Source organism: Hydra vulgaris, chromosome 13 (genome assembly GCF_038396675.1).
Source record: "Hydra vulgaris chromosome 13, alternate assembly HydraT2T_AEP".
NCBI classification, from domain to species: domain Eukaryota; kingdom Metazoa; phylum Cnidaria; class Hydrozoa; order Anthoathecata; family Hydridae; genus Hydra; species Hydra vulgaris.
The window spans coordinates 46,033,323-46,044,859 of record NC_088932.1 but is presented as its reverse complement, the minus strand read 5'-3'; positions in this window follow the sequence as shown (position 1 = coordinate 46,044,859).

Sequence of the window (11,537 nt, the reverse complement as noted above, 5' to 3'; positions counted from 1 at the left end):
ACAGTCTAATAAGCATTTAGTCAATTATCTTGAAATGAATCATTGTTTTTGGAGGTGTACCAAAAATTGTTGACAATGGAATATATATATATATATATATATATATATATATATATATATATATATATATATATATATATATATATATGTATATATATATATATATATATATATATATATATATATATATATATATATATATATATATATATATATATATATATATATAAATATAACAGTTAATTTAGTGAAATAAATTCTTTTCAGCATTTCATATCAACAAATTATATTTTATTTTAATTTTTATCACTTATTACTTTTGTAGTAACATTTAAAAAAAATAAGGTTATTCATAGTTCAATAGTGTTATTCATAAGGTATCAATAAGGTATCAATAGTGTTATTACAAAACAAAAAACTTTTTCTGGAATTTTGGTTTTGGTAGCAAAGTGCTGTGACTCATAGTTTTACAGACCAATATTAATAATTCTTTAAGAATTAGCAGCTCTGAATCTGTTCTTATTGGAGACTGTGCTTGGATAAGAACTATTTTAATACACTTACTCAACTTGAAAAAGCGTTCAACCATATCAAATATTAGGTTTCAACATGTCATGCATAGGTTTAAGTTCATGTCCAAGTTCGAGTTTTACATGCTTCTGCAATATATCATCCTTTTTAACAAATAATTTTTTAAACAATTTATGCAGTGGCAAATCAAGGGTGGGAGGAGGGGGGGGGGAGGGCTAGGAGGGGCTATAGGCCTAGGACCCACAATTTTAGGGGCCCCGATTCAAAGTAAATAATTTTTTATTAACTCTGAAAGTTAAATCTTTTATTAACTTAAAAGAGCCAAAGTTAAATTTACTAAATTGTCTGAAAACAAAAGCACAAAAATAAAATAACTGTCAACAAAAACGCTGCATTATATATTTTTTCCGGTCTTTGACAACGAAAGAGCGCAACTACTTCTACAAAAAAAATTACTAGATTGGTAGCAGCGCCTTGTAGCAATAATTGAATGTAACATTTGTACAAATTGCTACAAAAACAATTCCCTTCGGAAAATTATTAATGACTTGAATAATTATATTGTTATTGAAAATGCATTAACGATTACAATTCCACAGTTCTTTCGTACTTCCGCACAAAAGAGTTCTTGTGTGAATGCATTTAATAACTGAAGCGCTAAATTCGTGATAGAGAAAAAAATAACAGTTTAACACTTTTCAGGTTATACAGTTATAATTAAAATGCTAAGAAAATATAAAAGTGGAGCTTCTAAAAGAAGATTGAATAAAGAGAGAGAGGAAATGGTAGCTAAAATTCCAAAAATGACAAATTTTTTTTCATCGAATCAAACTAATATGCAATTTCCACAAACTGTAAATAATAATAAAAACAATGAGAGAAAAGATGAAAACAATAACACGGAAAATGAGGTAGCCTGCCAAGGTCCTTCAAATGAAATTTAAGAAGTTGAAAGTGTTGAATCTACAATGCATAATAATGAGCTTGACTCAGGTACTCCAATTTTTACTATCTTTAATGACACCTCTAACATCTGCTAAACAAACAATTTACTTTTTAGGCAGTTAATATTTTTATTCTATAAATTGTCAGTTATTATTTTTTTATTAGGCTTATTTATCATGATTTTTTTTCTTAGATACCATTCTACGCGAAGACCCTGCTTTATAGCCATTACAATTAAAGGAAAATGAACGTATGAAGTATTTAAACAAGGGGTATGCTTTTTTTCAAAATAAAGAATCTTCGAAGCGGATGTTCAAAAACCAGTACAGATATTATTCGGTTAAATATTTTCAAAAAGTGATGAATAATGTCGAAAAGTGTGACCAAAAATGGTTAATGTTTTCTGAATCCACTGGATGTGAATTTTTTTACCTTTGCAAGTTGTTTTCAACCAATTACGACAACGTGTTTGTCAAAAGTGGCTTTTACAATTAAAAAAAACCTAAACAAACTATTTTCGGCCACGAAAACAGCAAGGAACATATTCAATGTATGATCAAGTGGATAGAATTCATAAAACAAAATACTCATGTCAATGAATATATGGTAAGCCAGATTAAAAGGGAATTTAATTATTGGTCTGCAATCTTAAATAGAATAGTAGCGGTTATTCGTTTTTTAGCCGGAAGAGGTTTAGCATTTCTGGGCCATAATGAAGTTATAGGATCGTCAAATAACGGAAATTACTTAGGCATATTAGAACTGTTGACTCAATTTAATCCAGTTTTAAAGCAACACATTGACAATTTTGCAAATAAAGGCATAGGTAATGTAAATTATTTGTCTAAAACTATTTGTGAAGAGCTAATTGGTATTATGTCTCAAAAGGTTTTAACGCACATTATTACCGAAATAAAAAAAGCAAAATACTGGGGAATTATCGTAGATTCGACTCCTGATATCTCACGTGGATCAACTTTCTGTGATATTTCGTTATTATCTAGATGGCCACGTGTATGAGCGATTTTTTGTTTTCTACAAATTAAAAGCCACGACGGTAAATCTTTGATTACTGACATTTTAGATCTACTGGAAAGATATGATATTGATATAACCAATTGGCGGGGACAGGCATACGATAATGCAAGCAATATGTCTGGTAAATACTCTGGATTACAAGAACGTTTGAAGGAGTGGAGTGAATTAGCTTTTTATATCCCCTGCGCTGAACATTCTTTAAATTTAGTAGGGCAGTGCAGTGTCAGTGAGTGCATCCATTCTAGCAACTATTTTGGCGTTCTCCAGAGTTTGTATTCATTTTTTGTTGCTTCAACACATAGATGGGATTTATTGAAAGGAAATCATGCTACACTCAAGCGCCTATCAGATACACGATGGTCATGTAGGTCAGATGCTTCAAAAAGTTTAGTAGAAAATTTTGATGGGATACATGTAGCGCTATGTCATATAGCTGAGGATATAGAAGAAAAATCTGATACTCGTCATGAAGCTTTGTGTTTATTAAATAAGATCACTAAGCTAGAGCTTGCACTCATGGCTGTACTTTGGTATCACATAGTTAAGAGGTTTAATGCAGTTAGCAAATTTCTTCAAAAAGTTGAATTAGATTTGCAAACAGCAAGCAGTATGTTACTTTTGCTAATTGGCTTTGTAAAAAACTTACGAAACGACTTTACGAGATTTGAGAATGAATCAAAAAGACTTAGCTCGTTTATTGAAAAAGACTATTCGGATAAGAACAAAAGAAAGGTAATTAAAAAATTGAGCAACAGAGAAAACCAAGTTGACTCTTTAAGCGTATCCGACAAGTTTCGAATGAATACATTTTTTGTCATTATTGACAAACTTGTGACACAATTAACTATAAGAAGCGATGGTTACAACCACGTAAATAAGCTATTTGGGTTTCTATCGAAGCTGTTAACTATTAGTACCATGGAATTGCAAGTTAGCGCGAAAAAAATTGTAGAAGTGTACTCAAACGATTTAGGAGATAGTTTCATATTTGAAATAGAACAATTTGTAACATTATTAAAGTTGCCGCATCCGGGGTTTTTTTCGCATAAAAAAGATAAATCTGAGACTGAAAACACATTGATTCCTTTGCATGTTTAGAATTGGATTGTTGAAACCGATATTATTGATGTATTTCCAAATGTTTATATAGCATATCGCTTGTTTCTAACTATTCCCATAACAAATTGCGAGGCTGAGAGATCATTTTCTACTCTTAAAAGAGTTAAGAACATGCACCGATCAACAATGGTCCATAGTCGTTTAAGTAATATAGCAAGATTAACTATTGAGTCAAAATTATTAGAAACTTTGGATTTCAGCGATGTGATTGCAGAGCTTGCGGGGAAGAAAAGCAGAAAAAAATCACTCAAGTTAATTCAATAAAATATGTATATAAATAAATATCAGTGATAGCGTCTTTGTTTTACTCATTTTTGTCGTTGTTAGTGTAACGGGGCCTCCTACTTTTAAATAGCCCCGGGCCCCGAAAAGTCTTAATCCCCACTGAATTTATGGTGCTAACTTTTTTTGAAACTGAAACTGAACTATTTTCAAATTTGATGTAGCCTAACCGTACGGAAAATTTCTATGGAAAACTCATGGGTATTTGGAACACGTTTCCATGGAATTCTATGGGTTTTCTGTAAAAAATCCATTGGTTTTCCATGGAAATTTCATGGGATTCCATGGAAATTCCATGGAAATTCCATGGGTTTTCTATAGAAATTCCATGAGTTTTGTATGGAAAGGTGTTTCAAATTCCAATCGAAATTTTATGATTTTTCCATGGTAAAATGGCATGTCTTGTTTTTTGAACGTTTTGTAAAATATTATGTTATTTTAATTGCCATAAAAACCTTAAAGCACAAAATTTATCACGCAAATTGCTAATATATTATTGAGTTCTCCTAATCAATGGATCGCTTTCGCGCAACGAAAGCAATAAACAAAATAAAATTTAAATCTTGTTGAATTCTACAAATCTTTGAAAAGTAATAGCTATAGTGCATCTAAAACACTAAAATTTGACTTCACCAAAAGATTTAATACATGCATGTGTACAAGCATACTGAAAATAAACGCAACAAAAAACTAGAAGTGATATCATAATATCATAAGTAATATACATTGAAAAATCAATTGAATTAGATCAAGAAAACAATTTTAAAGAAAGTATAACAATTTACATGTTTTTTATTTTTAAATATTAAACATATAAATGTTTTTGTATTTAAAAACTGTTTTTTAAATATAAATTTTACTAGTTTTATTTGATAAAAATTGTATATATAAATCTTATAACTTCAGGCTTTAACAAATTAAAATGAAAAAAATATATACATACCATTAGTACATTTACATACCAACAGTTACTGTCGGCACATAAGTTATCCACCAATTACAAAGCAATATATCAATTAGCGCTTTAAATTATTTAACATTAATATTTAAGGTAATATACTAATTTGTATTTCATTGGCGGCTAACTATGTGCTGACTGTGCACACACAAAACATTATTGAAAAAGTTTATGAAAACAAAAAATCCTCTGGTTCATTTTCATTTATGATATTTCCTTTAATTTGCTGCTTTCGGAATTTCCCTCCTACTTCTTGTGGCTTTTCAGCCATTGATTGCTTTATCAACCTGTTTTCGGTTCCAGGAAAATGTTTATAAACATACGCTACATAACAAAAAAGAAAAAGCATAAATCTTAATACATGAAGTAACGCATTGTACAATGGCATAAAAACATAACGTTTAGTAATGCCACTTAAAAAAATGACGCAGAAATTATTTTTTACAAATTTTAAAATATAAAACAATCTTACCCAAAAGGGCAGAAACTTTTGAGGGATCCAATGCTGGCTTTGCTACTTTTAAAGGGCTACTTTTAAAGGGCTACAAAACTAATTTTGATTGGTTAAAATATACCAAAATCCAAAATTTGCACATATGACAACTAGATACGATTAAGCATGTTGATCTAATGCTGATCATACTAGCATTTGACAAATATAAATGTTTTCTCTTTCTGATGTATCTTCTTGGAAAAAGTGTCAAACTTAATAGATGAGCAATGTAGATGCAAAAGCCGAATCTTTTTCAATGCCAATTAATCATTAATTCTTTTGAAAAAGGATGCACAAAATCTAAAGCAAAATTTTGCCGACCTGACGTCAGCTAAGTATGGCACTCTTGTCATAACCTAACCTTAACAGTTAGGTTAAGACAAGGCTACAAGAGTTTTTAGCAATTTTCAAATTTTAACAAAGCAGCCTGAACTCTAATAATGAACAATAATAATATGAAATAGTAGTAGTAAACAATTAATATTTAAATAATTCAAACTAAAACCAGTACCACAATTTAAATTTATACCTCATCAACTTGTTAAACCCCAGTGACATTCTGCACAACACTTGATGGAAATGGTGAATTTGCAATAAATTGTCGATTCTCTAAGAAATCAAATATAGGTTTGTAAACTTATTTCTAAAAGTAAAGTTAAACAAAATATAACTCTAATGACAAAGTAGATTTATTTCCGAAAGTACAGGTAAACAAAATACAACCCTTATAGCAAAGTAGATTTAGATAAAGCATAAAAAAATACTTTTATTTTTTAACTGAAACTCATCTTAATCAACACAACGATGGGAATTAAATATAGGGACTTAATTCAGAGTATGGCAAATAGGGACTTGATCCATAGTATGGGTTTTTTTGGCAAAATGAATTGATAGAATTACCACTTAACTAATAATAACAAAAAGCAAAAAACACTTTCATGAATTTTCTTGAATTAGACAAACTTTAAAAAAATTCTTACTTTGCTGATTTGCTGATGGTTTGTCCATGGATCTACTCAGCGTTGTTGTACTTGCAGCAAAACTTGCTATTTGGGGTGAAGCAATAGGAGACGAATCCAAACATTTTTGGCAAATCTATAACAACAAAAATTGAAAAAGGAAATACATGTAGCATATATATATATATATATATATATATATATATATATATATATATATATATGTTAAATAATATATATATACATATATGCTAAATAAATGTCTGAATAATTGTAAACTAATCATAAGCATTTTTCATATATCTTATATAATACATAAACTGTACAAAACTGAGCTGAGAAAACATATATAAACACATTTAGAAAAAATTTTTGTCAAAAATGCAAGGAAGCTAAACTTACCATCATTCAATTTAAATACTAATTGTTTCATTTGTTCATATTCTATTTTAAAACGAACATGTTCTTCTGCTTGTATAGTCATAGGAGTAATTTCTGTAGGGTATAAACAATCTGATTTTTAGATATATCTAACAAATTGTTAGTTGCACAAATTTAAATGGTTCAAATAGTGTCGAATATCAAATTTATCAAAATGAGGTGAATTAGCTGAATATGTAGGACTTTTATATATGTTAAATAATTTAAATAAAACAATCTTTTAAACTACCCAATAAGTCAATTTCTATTTTTCTTTGTTTTGATTAAATTAATAATAAAATAAAAAATAGTAAAGCAAGGGGTACTATTATAAAGCAATTAACAAAAATCTGTTAACTAATAATGAAAAGGTTAAATATAACCATCACGATATTTTTGTACAGTGGAAGCCAATTGCTGGCACTTCGAACTTGAAGATGTTGGTAATCTTGCAGTGTTTGGAGATTTTAACATAGCTGTAACATTTTGTGATGTGAAAACCAGGGCATTTTATCCAGGTTTTCGCTATCCATTTCATTTTCATTATAATAAATGCTTGAAATGGCTGATAAAATCCTGTTGTCGAAGGATTTTGCTGCATAATTTTCCCTTTAAGATTATTAAATAAAAAAGAATTTGACATTTGTAATAAGTGTATTAATGTTAACATTTCATTTTTTGATAGTATATTCTATTCATAATCAAGAGATGTGATACACACACAATTTTTGATAGTATATTCTATTCATAATCAAGAGATGTAATACACACACAATGGTACACAAACAGAAACTGTACAATAGCACTCGAAATAATTTTTCAAAACTTGCCGATCAAATGTAATTTTTTACAAAAAATAGGATATTTCCCATTAAATTTTTTCAAAATTTTCTTCAAAATAGCTGATCATTGATTGATGATAGGTTGTCATTTCAAGCACTGGTACAAGTATTTAAAAAAATATTAGGAGCTTAGTTCTAAAAGTACTTAAGTCACAAAAAACAAGAAAGAGAGAGAAAGAGAAAAAAATTATTTTAAATTTAATCATATTTTTATGTTGTCTTTTTGTTTTTATAATTTAAATATCCATAAAAATTACAAACAAACGAATTATAAAATTTTTTATTATTAAACAAAAAGACAAACTGATATATTGATAACAACAAAGTTTCTCAAAACCTTTTTTTTTACACATTTAATTACTTTTATCACTAAGCTAAAATAAAAAATATAATTTATATGTACAAAATCAGATTGCAACTACACTACAAAATCAGATTGCAACAACCTTCGGCTTTAATTTATTTTCTGAGTTACAAACATGCATTTTTAATTTCTTGGAAGCAGACTCTTCATTGAATAAAGCATGATGACTTTCATTTGATGAAGAAGGGCTCTTACTAATATCTGAATCAAAATTATCTTTTTCTGTCCAATATTTATTTTCTTCTTTGCTCAAATCAATTAGCTTGTCTAAGAAAAATATTAATGAGATTCTATAAAGAAACAGTAAATTGCCCATAATAATATATTAACCATGTATTTTTGCCACTAATTGAAAGAACACATCCATCGTGTGAAGACCATTCTTCTGAAGGTACCTTCTTTTTTTTGTCCATCCATTTGACCTCGCCAACTTGTTTAGTCAGTAAGCATTCGCTTGTCACAAACAGCAATTGAAGGCACAATTGAAGTTTGCTGGCTGTTCACCCAAAACACCAAACCGTAACTTATCTTCAAGTCAGGAATTAATATATTTTATAATAACTATAAAAAAAATTTGTTGGGACACTATTCACACAAAATATAAATAAAAACTACTTTTAAAAAACTAACTAGCACTTTACTTAAAAAAACCAGTTACAACTTATTTGGCATATTACTATTTATTTTGCTCTTAAATAAACATAAATGAGGTGTCTCACAGAAAAAGGTACCGAGCCCTAGAAGACTAGATCTAGAAACTAAGACTTGGTACCTTTTTCCTGCCTCGAATAATTAAAATTATCCAATTCTAAAATTCCTTATTATCTAATTTATCAAAATGTTTAAAACTAACTTGGGGTGGGGGAGGGGGGATGGCAACACCTGTCTGGCCTGACACTGAGCAAAATAAATAAACAATACCGAATGTAAATATATGATATCAATTTTATTTCTATTATTATTAACTATAAGAGAAATAATTATTTTTTATAATTAAAGAAAATAGTTTTAGAGAAATGGGTTATAAAAATTGATTATAAAAAATACCTTGTAATAATAATAAGAATGATTTTTTTAAATAAAACATATTTATAAACTTAACAAACCTTAAAGTTATATATAATACTTAGGATAGCTAGAATAAGATACATGATGCATAATAAAAACAAACAGAATTTACATTCAAATAAACAAAGAAAGCATCAAGTTTATACAAACAGATTAAAACAAATGGAATTTGGAACTATTTATTCAATTTCCTATTAATTGGGAAAGAAGCAAACATACTATGTTACAAGAGAAAACACATTTAAAGGTAAAAATAAAAACTTTTGCTGAATTTCATTAGCAAGCATGGCTTCCAAAGTATTACTGTTAGAACCAGTAGTTGTCATAATATGTCTACATATAGCATGATGAGATAGAAATGCATATCTCCCTGTAGTGAGTTTAATCAAGAATACATAACACTCATTGTTAACAATAACAAATGAGCTAACAAGACAGAGTATATAATATCGCACAACTACACAGTAATTACAACAACTCCTAACATACTGCTGACTATGCACCATTTGGCCATTAACAACTGCTCTTTTGAAAAAAGTTAACTGATCTGGAACTACATTAGGCAAAATTATCTCTAAAGCACGTTTTTCAGCATTGGTTAAAAACTTATACTTTGGTGCACCAAAATATTTTACATTTTCTGTGCTAACAGCTTTTCCAGATGTGTTTATTCTAGATAAACATTTATCAAAAAATTTAAAAACAGATTCTGGTACAGTATTTAAATATTTAGCACCTATAATTGGCAAATTTCTGTAAAGCGTAAAGGTACAACATATCCAAAGTGGTACGCTTTGTGTACCCTTAAAAAGGTCCAACAAAAAACCATTGCTGTTTTCAAACATGAAGTTAGAAATATATAATAGACCCCATAATAGACCCCACTCACGAACAGTAGAAGAAATATGCTGTAACAAATATTATAAGTCATATAATCAATGGCATATATAGCACTAAAATCTGACACAAACACATGCAATTGATTTTCAGTTCGATCTAGATCTGCATGACTAATACTTTCGCTTGATAATATGTAAATACTTTCCTCTAGTAACAAAAAATAATTATAATAAACTTGTGGTAGAACACCATGCATGTAACCTGCATGTTGGTAACATTTATATAGAACAAGACAGGAACAAATTTATTATACTTATAGACGGAAATTAAAAAAAGCTTACTTCTTCGTCTGAACTATCTGAAGGATGAAAAACATTATTTCCATCACCAGTCAAACCTGCCTGCTTATAATGCAAGAATTTAGATAAAATTTTAAAGTATAAAATTATAAACACTCACAAAAAAAAAGATTTGAAAATCTCTAATCATTTTTTCAGAATCAAATCTCGAATCAAAGCGACACTTCGAATTGATTCAAAGGGCCCTAATACAAACATAATAAATATAAAAGTTAATGTTAAAAATTAATTTATTTTTACTTTAGACAAGCACTTTTGATTAATTAAATATAAACAAATAAAAACAACTATAAAAAATAAGAATGTATTATTTATAAACATTGGTTTTATATGTTTACATTTGACTGTGAAGTTAAATCTTGCACATCAAATAACTTCCCTTTAAAAACTCTACCTTAGCTTTCCTTCTCCACTCAGTCATTCTTGGAACATCATTACAAGTTGTATCCCAAAATAATGCTTATACCTTTTCTGGTTAATTTGTAAACAATTTGTCATTTTAGTTAGACAGCTTTTAAATTATTTTAAAAATATTAAATTCATATAAAAACCAACAATGTCATAAATGATTCAAATGATGTATAGCATCATTTATATTGCCACTCAAACCTGTCTGCTTATAATGAAGTAATTTAAATAAAATAACAAAGTAAAAATAAAAAGATTTCACAAACTATTACATAATTCATGTATTATAATAATTCTATTATTTAATAGTAAATCAAAAACATAACAAACTTCCCATATAGATCTGGTCGCTAACTAAATTCTTACTAGAATGGTCGCAGCAACAAAAAGATAAAAAAACAATATAACAGAACTAAAATTAAATAAAACATTTACCTTTAAAATCAAACTGATTCATGTTGCCATAGATACACATAAGGATACTAGACATACTTACAAATTGTAAGTATGTCTAGTAGGGTGGGGCATAAAACACCAAAGTCAATAAAAAAATACCATAATAATTTTTCTGGTTCCTTTTGATATGTGTATATGTGTATTAAAAAATGTAACTTTTTTTTTTAATGGGTACCCCTATGGTTGGTCCAAGCAGTCCGAAAAATAAAAAATTTATAATTTTTGAAAATAATAAGGGGTGCAGGGTCACTTACAAATATTTTAAAGATATCTTAAGGGTTATTTTTGTAGCCTGGTATATCTATTTTTAGATTGTTTTGTTTTATTGCAAAAGATGATGGAAATGGTCAGCCCTACCCACAATACATGATGTTTGTATTTGGAAGGAAGGGTTAAGTTGAAAAAAATTGGTAATTTTTAAAATTTTTATCTTAGTGTAAATAAAAATAATGTCA